The sequence below is a fragment of the Giraffa tippelskirchi genome, chromosome 6 (assembly GCF_054371585.1).
Source record: "Giraffa tippelskirchi isolate mGirTip1 chromosome 6, T2T-mGirTip1v1.2.pri, whole genome shotgun sequence".
Taxonomy (NCBI): Eukaryota; Metazoa; Chordata; class Mammalia; order Artiodactyla; family Giraffidae; genus Giraffa; species Giraffa tippelskirchi.
The window spans coordinates 99,360,001-99,374,440 of record NC_137280.1 but is presented as its reverse complement, the minus strand read 5'-3'; the positions used below and the strand labels follow the sequence as shown (position 1 = coordinate 99,374,440).

The window sequence follows — 14,440 nt, the reverse complement described above, 5'->3', positions numbered from 1 at the left end:
ACGTTATAAGTTTAGTGTGATAATTAGCAATATACATAATGTGTCACCCCCAAACCTTTCAAGCAGTTCTGACTCATCATTACATAAGGCTCACGTGGATTAACACTCCCAGAAAATTGTTTGGATTCATAAGAAACAGTAACAGCTAAGTTTTTCTACTTTAAAATCTCTGTGAAAACAAGAAATTTACACTCAATCAAATTTCAGTATTGAAGTGGAATCTCATAATACAAATATAAAACAGATTTTTCACAAATGCCCAAAGTAGTAAGAAGTTCTTAGCAATCCAGAAGTCCCTGAGTCCTGAGATAGAATATTCCAGAGTAGATGGGATCATTGACCTTTGTCATTAGACTGCCTGGACTACTCCCAGCCTGTGTGTGCAGTGTCTGGTTATCTAACCTCTCTGTTCTCAGCTTCCTCATCTATAAAGGAGAATAATGGTCCCTACTTGGAATTAATTAAATACATTTTAACTACTTAGAGCAGTGCCCGGTGCTGTTCTTAATATGTTAGCTATTATTTGCATTATTTGATAATGACAGTTAATCAAAGAGAACAGAGCTGTTGCTAGATGAAATTTTAAACAAAATGAATGCAGGTGAAGACTCACACATCACCACACTTGTATTTGCATTTCTACTCTTTGTCTGTTGCAGATGAGTACCCTGTGATCCTGTTTGGTCTCAGGTGACATACTGTCCGCTTCTTGTCCAGATCTTGTACTTCATCAGGCTTCTTTAACAGAGTGACAAGTGACTGGCATGAAAGCAGGGGAGGACATGAGTGTGGGACACAGCACCATTCACTTCTCAGTACCGTTCCCAGCGTTTCCCTCAGAAAGACAAATACAGATGGCAGTGTCATTTTTTACCTTCATCCTACTGCTTATCCAGCCTTGGCTTCTTACTCTGCTTGCTACCAAGCTTCTAGATTTGTCCAAGATTCAAGTCTTCAGACCTCTCCCCCTGAAAGGTACAATAAGCGCTGACTGGCTTCTTAGCTAATGTAATGAAGACATTGTCGCCCCATCCATTTTCTTAAAATAGCAGATTATTTTCTTTCCTTCCTAGCAGTGTTTCTTAGCTAATTCATTGACTCATCATCACCCTGTCTATTTACTTAAAATAGAAAATTGTTTCTTTCTTCTTCCTCTCTAGTCCTAAATGGAACTCAATTGACTGTAAAACTTAAGTGTTTCTTTCCTCATTTCCACCTGATGTTTTAATCAACTCAGGAGCATCTTCAAACCACAAGTGAATGCCAGTGACCACCATAAAGACCCCTTTCTTTGGCCTTCCCTAAGTGTGCCTGGGGCCTCGACCTCCCCTCCTGGGATTGAGCACGTGTGTGCAGGGTGAGTGCTGGGGGAGGGTGTGCAGGGGCACAGCTGCCAACTTGAAAAGCTGACTTTCCATTGATCTGACAAACACGCTGCTTTCTTATGACTAGTAGTATAAACCATATTTTAAAAATACAATTTTCCACATAAAAATGTCCTCCCCAGTAACTTATTAATAATTATTAATAATTCATAGATGAGTTATCCATGCTCTGTTTGAGTCCATTCCCTCAGCTTACGCACTAGGCGTTACTCCCTCTCACCCAATAAAAGACATCATGCTAATAGTTTCTGTTCCCAAGGCCCTGTTACCAACTTTTCACTCTCCACTGAGTCATTCCATAAGCCTGCAAGGGTGCTAATATTTTTACTGTCTTCAATAAAGTGAACAAAAAAACCTTTGACCTACTTTTCCTTCCACCTACTGTCCAGTTTCTTTACAGTTAAACTCCTCAATAGCCATTTGTAGATTCCCTCTAATTTTTCCCTTTACACTCTGTATTGAACCAACTTTAGTGAAGTTTCTGCCTACACTACTCCACCAAAATTGTTCTTGTCAAGGCTATCAAGTGACCTCATATTGATCATTCCTGTGGTCAATTATCAGTCCTCATCTTTCCTGATGAGCAGCATTTTATGGCATTGATCACTCTCTTCTCTTTGATGTACTTTCTTTTGGACTCCAGAATACCACAGTCTCTTGGTTTTCCTCCTACCTTCCTGGCTATTTCTTCTCAGTCTCTACCCAACTTGATGTCTTCTCTCTAATCTTGTAGTGTTGGAGTGCCCCAGGCTCAGTGTTGGGCCCTTTCTTCTTTATCCAAGCTCACTACCTTCATGATCTCATCTGTTCTCTGGGCTGTAAATGCCACCTCTTATCTGACAACTCCCAGATGCCTCTCTTCAGCCCAGTTCTCCCTCCTGAGTTAAATATCCAACTGCCTGTTCAACATCTGCCTGAATATCTAAGAGGCATCTCATACTTTACAGGTCTCCAACAGAACTCCAGATTTTACTCTTTAAACTTGGCCCACCTGCAGCGTTCCCGATCTTGGCATCTTGAAAGTTCATGATGGCTCCTTCCTTCCATCTGCTCAGGTGAAAACCTTAGAGTTAGCTTTGACTCCTGTCTGTCTCTTATGTCTAGGTTGTTGGGAAATCCTATGTGACACTCCGTTCAAATATTATCAGAATCTGAGTACTCACCAGCCCTTTGGTTACTCCCTCAGTCTGAGCCATGATCCTCTGTCATTTGGACTAATCTCATAACTTCTTCACTATCTCTCTTCCTATAACCTGTAAACCTCATAGTTAGAAGCCAGAGCTTTAAAAAATGTAAGACAGATTATATAATTTGCCTGCTCAAAGCCCTCTGAAACTTCCCATTTTAGTCAGAGTAAAAGTGAAAACCTTTATAACAGGTTCAAGGTCCAGCTAAAGCTGGCATCTCATTATCTCTCTGACCTTATTTCTTTCTACTCCCACTTTCTCTCTGCTTCACTCCTCTTCAACAGCTCCCTTGCTGTCCCTCCATTACTCCACATGCACACTCTTGGGGAATGACTTTGCTCCGGCTGTGCCCTCTCCCTGAAATGGTCTTCTTAGCTAACTTTCTCTTTTCCTTCTTGTCTTCCCTCAGTCAGGGAATCTTCTCAATGAGACTTGCCCTAACCAGGTGGTTTACTACTACAGCTCTGCCTGTGCACGCAGGCACACACTCACACACATGTACACACACCACTGACACTTCTGATTATCCTTACCCTGTTCTACTGTTAACATTTGTTTTTGCATCTGTCAGCTACTCATACATACTCATTTATTGTTGCTTTTGTTGTTTTTTAGTTGCTCAGTTGTGTCCAACTTTTATGACCCCATGGACTGCAGCATGCCAGGCTTCCCTGTTCCTCACTATCTCCTGGAGTTTGCCCAAGTTCATGTCCACTGAGTTGGTGATGCTGTCTAAACCAGTCTCATCCTCTGCCACCCTCTTCTCTTTTTGCCTTCAATCATTCCCAGCATCAGGGTCTTTTCCAATGAGTTGGCTGTTTACATCAGGTGGCCAAAATATTGGAGCTTCAGCTTCAGCATCAGTCCTTTCAACGAAGGACTTATTTATTGTGTTTGTTATTTATTGTCTGTCTTCCCACTAAATGTAAGCTCTTTGAAGACAAAGATCTTTGTTTTGCTATAGATATACTTGGAGCATCTGTCACAGTCCATGTATTTGACAAATACTTGTTGATATACACACAGATAGACATACACACACATACATATAAAATAAAGAGTCATTTCCCTCTGATAAAGCCAAATGAGAGTTTCAGATCCCACCGTGGAGTGACTGCTCGTATTCTAGAGTGGAGTGAGGCCCTTGCACAGCACTGGGTCTGTTTGTATACACTGGCATCTTCTAGGACAAGCATCTGAACTGTGTTCCTGACAGGAATTCAAACTGAGTAGAAAAAGGGGTAAAAGAGAAGTAGGTTATGCAGCTCCTGTAAGAAATCTGGCACAGTCTTAAAGTAAACAAGCCTAGCGCAATAAACTACGCTCAGTAATAAGTGAGTCAACCAAACTAAACTAAACTCAGTAACAAGCCCTATGATTTCAGGAGGATTTCTGGCTGTAGTGTGGTGCCTCTGACGCAGACTCCCCACAAGCTCTATTGCTGTCCTAATAACCATCATGATTACCCTGCCCATGTCACCGTACAAAGACAGGGAAGTGTGCAGATAACACCGAAGACTCCTTAAACTGTTTAACACCTCAGGCCCCAAGCAGCTGTGAGGCAGGATTCTATAAGAAGACAGAACACAGGCAAGAGGAAACTGTTTCTCTACCCATTTTATAAAAGGTGGGTACTAGCAGCATAAGGCAGATTGGTGCTGACAGTGAAGGATGTTGACTGGCTGCAAAGCATAGGGTGACCACAGCAGAAGCAGGAGCCAAAGCCGGAGCCCCAGCAGTGGAGTAGGACAGAGCAGCAGGGCACACAGAAGTAGCACAGCCGGGCCAGCAGCAGCCCGCATGGAAAGGCCAAGAGAGTTACACAGGGCCCAAGGGAGAAGGAGTGGGCATCTGGGTGAACCAGCTATGACAGGCATGAAAGTGTGTGAAGTACTGGCCCCCGTGTCATCAGTGGCTTAGGGGGAGCTCAGAGCGCCCTTTCAGAGTAGGGCTGCGGTGCCAGCTCCAGCCACAGCCTGCTGGGAGTATGGCGTGGTGGAGCCAACTGAAAGCAGTGCCGCACACAGTGGCCAAGCATGCCTCGTGACACTGTGACAACCTGCGAAAACCCCAGAGATACGTCTGTAAGAGAGAACCTCAGAAGAGGCCCAAGGTTTTACAGTTATGTTTGTGAGAGCTTTCAAACTAGGGGAATTTGGTTTTTAATATTAAGGTAACTTTGTTTCCACAAGCCAGGGAATTCTAGGGAAGTTCAGAATTGCAAACTTGTTTATGACTGTCCTAAAAGAAACTCTATCTCATGCAGAAGCAAAAGTTTCTGAATTTTTTATGAAAAACAAAAGGCTAATCCTGTGGGTGATTAAATTATAAGGCAAATTGAACTTACCACTCTCATAGGGTCTTTTTTTGTTCAAGTTGGAGCATTGATTGGGAAGAAGAGAGACTTTGAAAATTGCTAAAGAGACTTTATGGGCAGATTTGAATGAAGCTTAGTCCACGACGTTTAAATTCTGCCGTGCCTTCTATTCCAGTAGAAATAGCCCTTCTTTCTGCATGAGAAGGTCAGTCTCCCCTTGCCCGAAGAACCGGAGAGAGTGGTTTTGCAGGAGGCAGAGTCTCCTTAGGACTTATCCCCGCCCCTCCCTCACTGTTTCTCAAACTAGATCTAGACTTTAATCCTGGCAGACCTCAGGAAGTCACTTATAAAATAACCTATAAAATGAAGTCAGTTATAAAATGAGAAGGAACCAAAAGCACCAGAAGAATAGCAAGATTTTGCCAATTTCAACTGATAAAAATGTAGACTATGTTTGGGATTCTAAGTGCTGGGTCAGGGTTTAAAGAACGTAAAGAAGGATCAGGTCAAATTTATTGATTTGGGTGTACAAAGGAGACATTCCGGATCTGATTTGTTAGACCAAGAAACTGAGAATTTCCAATAGGTGACTCGTTTGCTCACTAAAACCTGGAACCAAAGGATGATAGGATGAGATGACAATGCTTCATTGCCAAAGACAGGGTGGGCATGGTTAATATAAAAGGTGGGGGTGGTTAATTTAATGGCAGTAAAGCCCAAAGCAATAATCAGAATGCGATGACCCCTAGAGCCCTTTGTGTGGAAGTGTGCTAAATCACTTCAGTCGTGTCAGACTCTTTGCGACCCTATGGACTGTAGCCCTCCAGGCTCCTCTGTCCATAGGGTTCTCCAGGCAAGAATACTGGAGTGGGTTGCCATGTCTCCTCCAGGGAATCTTCCTGACACAGGGATTGAACCCGAGTCTCCTGCATTGGCAAGCGGGTTCTTTACCTCTAGCACCACTTGGGATGCCCCATAGAGATCTTTGCTGTTGGCTAATTGCTCATATTGAGGAAGGTGAAATAACCAAACTTTCATTGGCTCTGAACTGGCGCTAATTCTTAGGGAACCAAAGCACCACTGTGGTCCATCAGTCAGAGTAGGGGCTTATGGAGGTCAGATGTTTATTGGAACTGGATCTCTAGTCCACTTCACTGCAAGCTCAGTAGGCTCTTAAATTCTCCCTATGGTTATTTCCTCAGTTCTGACATGCACTGTTGGAATAGACATTCTCAGGAGCTAACAGTAACCCCACTTTGGTTGCCGTACGCTTGGAATAAAGACTGTTGTAGTAGGAAAGGCCAAATGGAAGTCACTGCAAACTCACCTCTGCTTACCAAATAAATACTTACTGGTTTGCTTGTCTGAACAAACCCTAACTTATACAATTACTCAGACCACTTTAAAGCTGACTTGGAATGCTAACATTATTCTGGCTACATATATTTAGAATATCAGTCAGCTCAGGAGTTGGCCGTTCAGAGGGGGCACCATTACCATCAGTAATATGCATGGTATTTTTAGAAAAGAACCTTTTACAAGATGTGGTCTTATAAAGAAGTAGGACTTTATAGTTATGAAATCTAACTTCTATATTTGGTAGTTAATGACTTGCATCAGGTTGAATACATTGCTTTATAAAAACTTAACTGAACATTAATTTATAGAATTTTATTTTGTACTTTTGTATTTGTCTCCATTAGCAATCTTTCTTACCAAGTATAAAAGTGAAAAATTCTGTTTATTTGAATTATTAAAATCTTTGTGTCTTTCGAACATGGTATAGTTCACCAGTTTCTAGAATCCTGGAATTAAAGGTAGTGCAAAGAAGTTTGGAAAAGGAAACTTTAGAATTAACAATAGCAGCCACTGTTTTACTAATATTATAGTAACTGTGGGTAAGTGGAATATTTGTCAGAGGTTCATAACCGACTTCATGGTTAGTAACGGTGTTAGACGTGTCTTGTGTTGTCTGCCCGACCTGCAACACTGTGTAAAGAAGCTGCCCCGTACACTGTAAACATAGAGGAGCCCGGGTTTCTGGTGACTCTCTAGTTCCCATGAAATCCATTGGAGTTTTGGCTTTGGTCTTTGGTTTCTGTGAGACTTACATCCTTTATCTGAGTTTTCAGAGTCTCTGCTCCCTTCAATAAAGGACTCTCGCCTCTAAAGGCAATAAAAAATTCCTTAGTTTTAGAGTGCAAACACAAAGAGCCTAGCTCCTTGCCCCCTTTTAGGGCGCATATCCTTGCTATGCTTGTGTCCCCCTCGAATTCATACTGATGCCCCAACCCCTGGTGTGGCGTACTTAGAGAGGGCCTCTGAGGAAGTAATTGAGGTTGAATGAAGTTATCGGGGCGGGGCCTTGATTCTGGCAGCTCAGTTTCCCAGAGAGCCCTGGTGCTCCCCCTCCTCCAGCTCCCTCTTCCTCCCCATCTTCCCTAATCACTAATGGTGCTTCTTGCAGAGTCTGGTGGATACCTGTATCAGTTATTAGTCAGTTTGAAAAACAGAAACCAGTTAGGGATGTTCAGAGGGAAGTTAACACAGGGAACTAATTACAGAATTTTTGGAAAGGTTAAGGAGCAAAAAGGTGAAAGTGCTGTTAACTCAGAGCCCAGGAATGCTATGCTTCTGGGCAGCTGGGAGCCAGCTGTTCCAGCTGCTCCTGCTGCTAAAGCCAGAAGCAGAAGGAAACAAATAAGCTTCTCTCCCTTTGCCACCTTTTAAATCCTCACCATCGAGTCCATTGGCAGAATCTAACCAAACCACCGCAAGGGTGCACGGGAAATAACAGTTGTCAGTCTTCCAGCCCTCCTGTGATACAGAGAAGAGAAGCGGGAATGAAGCTAACAGCTAAAAGTGAAAAAAGCTGCACAATGTCCTTATTCAGATTAGGAAAGTTTCTATTTATTTATAGTCTTCTAAGAGTTTTCTTTTCCTGCACCGAATGAGATAAAATGACTTTTCTTTTTTGAATCTTTTAATGAGGACAATAATGAGTTATGTTAAAGATTTGTCATTGTTGAATCTGCTTTGCATTCTTGCTATAATATCAACTTTGTCATGATAGATGTATAAACATATATGCACCTATATCAAAGGTTTTGTCCCTGGGTTGGGAAGATCCCCAGAGAAGGAAATGGCAACCCACTCCAGTATTCTTATCTGAAAAATCCCACGGACAGAGGAGCCTGGTGGGCTACAGTCCATTGGGTCACGAGAGTTAGATACCACTGAATGACTAAACAATACACATATATATGTTTTCTGTATATACGTGTGTGTATGTGTGTATGTTATGCTAGATTTTATTTGCTAATATTTTGTTTAGGACTTTTGTGTCCATGTTTATCAGCAGGATTGACCTTTAAATTTTCTTTCTCCATATTCTTCTTGTGTAAATTTATAACAAAGCTACACCAGTTATACCAGGTTGTGCCTTTTCCCTACTTTTTAATTCTCTGGGAAGTAACTGTTTCTGAAGTTTGATTTTAAAAAATCTAATGTAAACTCTAAACCTAGTGTTTTAAATGAAGATAAATTTTTAGGTTAATAGCTTATATTTGTTTATAGTTTCACTTTCTTTTTGAATCTGTTTCTGGCTGGAATTAATCATTTTCCCCAAAATGGTCTTTTTTACAGATTTTTAAAACGTACAAGCACAAAACTGTCACAAGTATTTTATTATAATTTTTAAAGTCTGAACTCTATCAATTAACTTTTACTGCAAAACATAATGGCTCACCATATATTATCGTTCTGATTTGTGGGTTAGCTGGCTGGTCTGTTCTGGTCTTGGCTAACTTGACTGGGATTGAATGATCTTAATGTGACCTTTCTTACCTCTTTGGTGATTGGCAGCCTGCTCAATCAAAAAGAGCCTATTTGAAGTTACCTTGTCTTCTGCTTGTGACTTTCCATCAGCTCACGCTCATTTTGATTTCTGATATATTTGACTTTATTACTACCAATCCTATTCTGTCTCTTTTATTTGGTTCTTCCTTTTTGCCTTCTGCTGAAGTAATTAACTTTTTTTCACTCATTTTCTACTTTAGAATTGTACATTTTATATCTGTTCTTAGCAGTTGCCTTAAAATTTTATCCTTCAAACATGTCTTTAAATTATTTCAGATTTAAAAAGGTATCTACTCTCTTCTTGGTTCTTTCTCATAACTGCATTTCTGCTTAACTCCCACCATCTTTCATATTATTCAGTTCAGTTCAGTTCAGTCGCTCAGTCGTGTCCGACTCTTTGCAACCCCATGAACTGCAGCACACCAGGTCTCCCTGTCCATCACCAACTCCCGGAATTTACCCAAACTCACGTCCATCGAGTCAGTGATGCCACCAGCCATCTCATCCTCTGTTGTCTCCTTCTCCTCCCGCCCCCAATCCTTCCCAGTATCAGGGTCTTTTCCAATGAGTCAACTCTTCGCATCAGGTGGCCAAAGTATTGGAGTTTCAGCTTCAGCATCAGTCCTTCCAATGAACACCCAGGACTGATCTCCTTTAGGATGGACTGGTTGGATCTCCTTGCAGTCCAAGGGACTCTCAAGAGTCTTCTCCAACACCACAGTTCAAAAGCATCAATTCTTCAATGCCCAGCTTTCTTCACAGTCCAACTCTCACATCCATGCATGACTACTGGAAAAACCATAGCCTTGACTAGACGGACTTTTGTTGGCAAAGTAATGTCTCTGCTTTTCAATATGCTGTCTAGGTTGGTCATAACTTTCCTTCCAAGGAGTAAGCGTCTTTTAATTTCATGGCTGCAGTCACCATCTGCAGTGATTTTGGAGCCCCAAAAAATAAAGTCTGACACTGTTTCCACTGTTTCCCCATCTATTTCCCATGGAGTGATGGGACCAGATGCCATGATCTTAGTTTTCTGAATGTTGAGCTTTAAGCCAACTTTTTCACTCTCCTCTTTCATTTTCATCAAGAGCCTTTTTAGTTCTTCTTCACTTTCTGCCATAAGGGTGGTGTCATCTGCATTATTGTCTGGTATTTTGGTATATTTTTAAGTATTTTGTTTTGACTAGGCTGTACATAATGAAAATTTTTTTATTGATTTTTGGCTGTGCTGGGTCTTCAGTTGCTGCATGCAGGCTTTCTCTAGTTGTGCTGCGCAGGGGGCTGCTCTCTAGTTAAGGAGCACGGGCTCCTGGACACGTGGGCTTCAGTAGCTATAGCTCCTGGGAAGGCTCAGTAGTTGTGGCACATAGCTGTGATCCTGGACCAGGATGTGGCTTCTTAACCACTGGACCACCAGGGAAGTCCAAAAACATTTTTTTTTAAAGCTACAAAAAGCTGTACAGTGAAAAGTTTATTCTCGTCTCTGCCCCTTACCTTCTAGGACCCTTCCCCAGAGGCAATTATTAGTATCAGTTTCTTGTATATCTATCCAGAAGCAATATACGCATATACAAGCATATAAGGTGTGTACACATTTTTCTTTCTGATGTAAATGATAGCATATTACCCACACTGTTCTGCATGTTGTTTTCTATCTAAAAATATTTCTTTGAAATTATTTCCTATCAGTACATATACAGATCCCTCATTCCTTGTAGTGATTTATATAATTATTATTTATAATATAAATATATATTTATACTAATTATATAGATATAGTATAATGGCTTTGTAATTCTTACAGTAGCCATTAGATACATGTATTGTAATATATTGAACCAATCACCCTACTTTGGATATTTAGGTTGTTTAATGTTTTTTGCTACTGAAAACAATTTTGTAGTGAGTGTATTTGTATAGACTTTGTTTTGCACATGTGTAGATATAGTATAAATTCTATGGTATTTCTGTAGTATAAATTCCTCAAAGGGCGTGCATCGACAGGTATGTGGTTTTTGAGTTCAATAAATTCTTCTCCAAAAGCATTTCATTGTCCTCCTGTCAGTGTCCCATTAAAATGTCCTATTGTGAACTGAATATTTGCAAACACTCAAGATTTGTTAAGATGAAAGTCCAGTCTCAGTGCAGTGGTATTTGAGATGGGGTTTGGGGAGGGGACTAGATCATGAGGATGGAGCCCTTATAAACGAGATCAATGCCCTTATAAGAGGCCTAAGAGGTAGCTCCCTCTTTTTCTGCCATATCAGAAGTGAGCCATTTGGAATCCAGAAGACGATCTTATCAGAACCTAGCCACGTGGGCATCTTTTTGATCTCAGACTTCGCAGCTTCTGGAACTATGAGAAGAAAAATTTTGATGCCAAAGTCACCCAACATATAATATTTTGTTAGACCAGCCCAAGCTGGCTAAGACATTTCCCATGCAGCCTTCTCCATGTTCCTTCTGCTTTCTTTGGCTGGGTGTCAGTACTCCGGGCAATTTGGAAAGCCACTTTTTGAAGAAACAGAATTATGATCAACTTAGGTCCCTGAATGACTTCATGGATCAGACCTCCATTCCTGTACCTCCCTTGCTCTCCTCACTAGGAAATCCTGCACTGGACTATTTCATGTATGAGAAGTATACTTCTCTTGTAAGAAAATGAAATTATGGATTCTATCTGAAGCAGCAGTTAACATTTCCCATCAAATCACTTTCAGGTTTATCAAGTACATTCTAACCAGAAATGAAGGAATGAATGAATAAAAATTTTTAAAAAGATTTCTCTATTCCCCTGTTAACTATGTGTTAGAAACTCTTTTGTTGTTTACCAGTTAAATAGGCAAACAATCCATCGTATTGAAGTTTCAAGTTGCATTTTTTTTATTATAACTCAAGTCAGAAATCTTTTTGGGAACTTCCCTGGTTCAGTGGCTAAGACTCCACACTGCCAATGCAGGACGCCTTGGTTCCATTCCTGGTCAGGGAACTAGATCCTGCAAGCTGCAACTAAAGATCCCATATGCTGCAACTAAGATCAGATGCAGCCAAATAAATAAATAATTTAAAAGTTTTCTGTATGTTTACATATATTGAGAACCATTGGCATTTCCTTCTCTGTGAACTGTCAGTTCACACCTTGTGGCCATTGCCCATTTTTCTATAGGATTGTTGGGTTTTCTTTTGTTTATATGAATTGCAAGTATTTTTTTTTTCCTGTTTGCACTTGTCTCTTTATGTATTTTTTTAATGAGTTTCTTTTAGTTTCTGAGGTGTTTTTTTTTTTTTTTGTCACTTAAAAATGTCTTATCCTCTTCAGAGTTTTTAATAAGTATTCTCTCATATTTTCTTAAAGGTTTTTTTACATTTTGGTCACACTGCAAGGCATGTGGGCTCTTAGTTCCTTGACCAGGGATCGAACCTGTACCACCTGTGGTGGAAGTGTGAAGTCTTAACCACTGGACTGCAAGTAAGCCCCTCTTACAGTACTTTTATAGTTTGGTGGGTTTTTTTTTTACATGGAAATCTTTGATCAACATAAATTTTATTTTGCTGTGGAGTTTCAGGTAGATAGAGATTAAATTTATTTTCCCCTGATAGTTAACAGTTACTCTAGCACACTAATTGTTTAATCTCACTTTTCCACAAGACTTAAAGTGCTACCCTTGTCCTATACTAAAATCCAACATATGATACAACAGTTTCTGCGCTTTCTATTCTGCTCCACTGACTTGTCCGTATCACATTATTCTGTTATCTCTGTAACAATATTTGAATGTCTTGTAGAGAGAGTTCCCACACTGTTCTTCTACTGCATAATTTTACCAACTCTTTTGGCTTATTTTCCATATAAACTTTCAAATAGGTTTATCTAGTTCTCAAAAAAATAGCACCTGTTTTTTGTAAGGGAGGGGGAATCACCTTATTTTAAACATCCAAATTAGTCATTTTTGTTGTTTTCTTTGGTCAACTGTTTCCAGTCCTTTGATAACTGTTACTTCTCACATCTCACTCTTCCTTAATTCACTTTTCTTTTTGTTAGCAAAGTTCTTTCTGTGAGCCTCTGTGAGAGGCAAACTCCCTTAAACCACCTGTCTAAAATGCCATTATTTCTCTTTCACTTGAGAAGAATAGTCTTACTTGATATAGACTTGTATTCTGACAATTATTTATCTTCAAGACTTTCAAAGTATTTATTATTCTCTGCTATCTGGTTTCTGTAGTGGCCATTGATATATCATTTGTCAATGATATTGTCCTTCCATTGCCTTTCAGGTTTTTCTTTTTATCTGAGAAACTTTGTAGTAATCATTTATGTATTTTGTAGTATCACTGTTATGTGTCTCGATATGGATTTACTTTTATTTATTCTTCATCAGTCTCCTCTGATTTGGAAATTTATATATTTCATCATTTCTGGAAAATCTCATCCACTATGTTTTTATATACAGCCTCTCCTGTATTTATTCTAGTCTCTCTAAAACACTTTTCAGACTGTACTGGGGCTTTCAGTATATTCTTCATGTCTCTTAATCTCACATTCTTACTTTCCAACCTTTTATCACTCCATAACATATTTTGAAAATTTTCCCTACTCTATCTTCCATTTTGCTATTTTGTTTCAGCTGTGTGTAATCTGTAATTTAATAACAACAGTAATAGTAAGTGTATTGCATTTTTCAATTCAAATGACTATGTCATTTCTAGAAATAATATTTTTTAAATCAAAATTATCCATTTTCTTTCATATGTATTATCCTATAATTTTGGTTCCTGTTTTTTCTTTAAAGATTCTTTATCATTCTTTTTAATTTTACATAATTTTTAAGACACTTTGAAAGGTTATAATTTTGCAAAATATTTTTCTATAACTAAGTTCATAAGGTTGCTTATGTTCCTGTTATGTTTTTGTGAACTGTAATCTAATTGCATATGTTTTGTCATTTTTTATTGTGAACATTGAGTGCAAATTTCATGTGACCATTGTTGCAGAAGCATCCCTGTAGAGTGATTTGGGGTTTGTTACTACCAGGCACCCACAGCAGTTTTCACTGGGGTCCAGCTCCAGTGTTAATATTAAGGTCTCAGCAGGGAATTTCCACACTACAGGTGTAGAATAAATTCAGATTCCATATCTAAGAGAGGAGCTTAGCTTTGTTTTGTTTTCTCAGGTGGGGAGTGGGATCTTTATCCCAGAGTCCTGCTAAGAGTAAGCTTTTCTTCACTTGTCTCTGATTTGACAGTGTTTCTACTCAGAGGGGAAATCCTTCTACAGGTCATTGCTTTTTTTATAGGAACTAACAGTTTCACATTTCTGCTTTGAAAGGGTGAAGGCTTCTGTTGTTATATTCTCCTATGATTATTAAACCTCAGTCTCTGGTTACTAGAGTCAGCATTTTTATCTGGTAATCTGCCTTAGTATCACTTAATACACTTCCCACTCTATAAATGAGTTATCTTTAATTTCTGGCACCTGGAAATTTCTCTCTCTGTGTTATAGGGTTAGTTACAGATTTTAAACATTTCTCTGTTTTATACAACATTTTTTCTGAATTTCAAAATTCATGTTATGAATTTTTATTATGTCCTGTCTTAGCTCAGAATCTATTAATAAACTACTTTTTAATTTTATTCTTTCATTCATAAACACAGCAGTATTATGTTTTTCTACTGTTGACATTCCTTTGTGTGTT

At 39.4% G+C, this 14,440-nt stretch overlaps 1 protein-coding gene across 18 annotated transcripts in view; it reads left to right on the top strand.

Annotated features, from left to right (window-relative positions):
* Window positions 1-14,440, top strand: part of LYRM7 (LYR motif containing 7) — a 620,686-nt gene that overhangs the window by 590,656 nt on the left and 15,590 nt on the right. For 11 of the 18 annotated variants that reach the window (XM_081500252.1, XM_081500249.1, XM_081500260.1 and 8 more), the window contains one exon: window positions 12,103-12,216. The exons of 5 other annotated variants lie outside the window; for them this stretch is intronic. The gene's annotated coding sequence lies outside the window, so the exon portion shown is untranslated. Of the gene's footprint in view, window positions 1-3,956; window positions 4,200-12,102; window positions 12,217-14,440 lie in introns of all 18 variants that reach the window. 2 more of the 18 variants (XM_081500250.1, XM_081500259.1) reach the window with 1 other exon arrangement.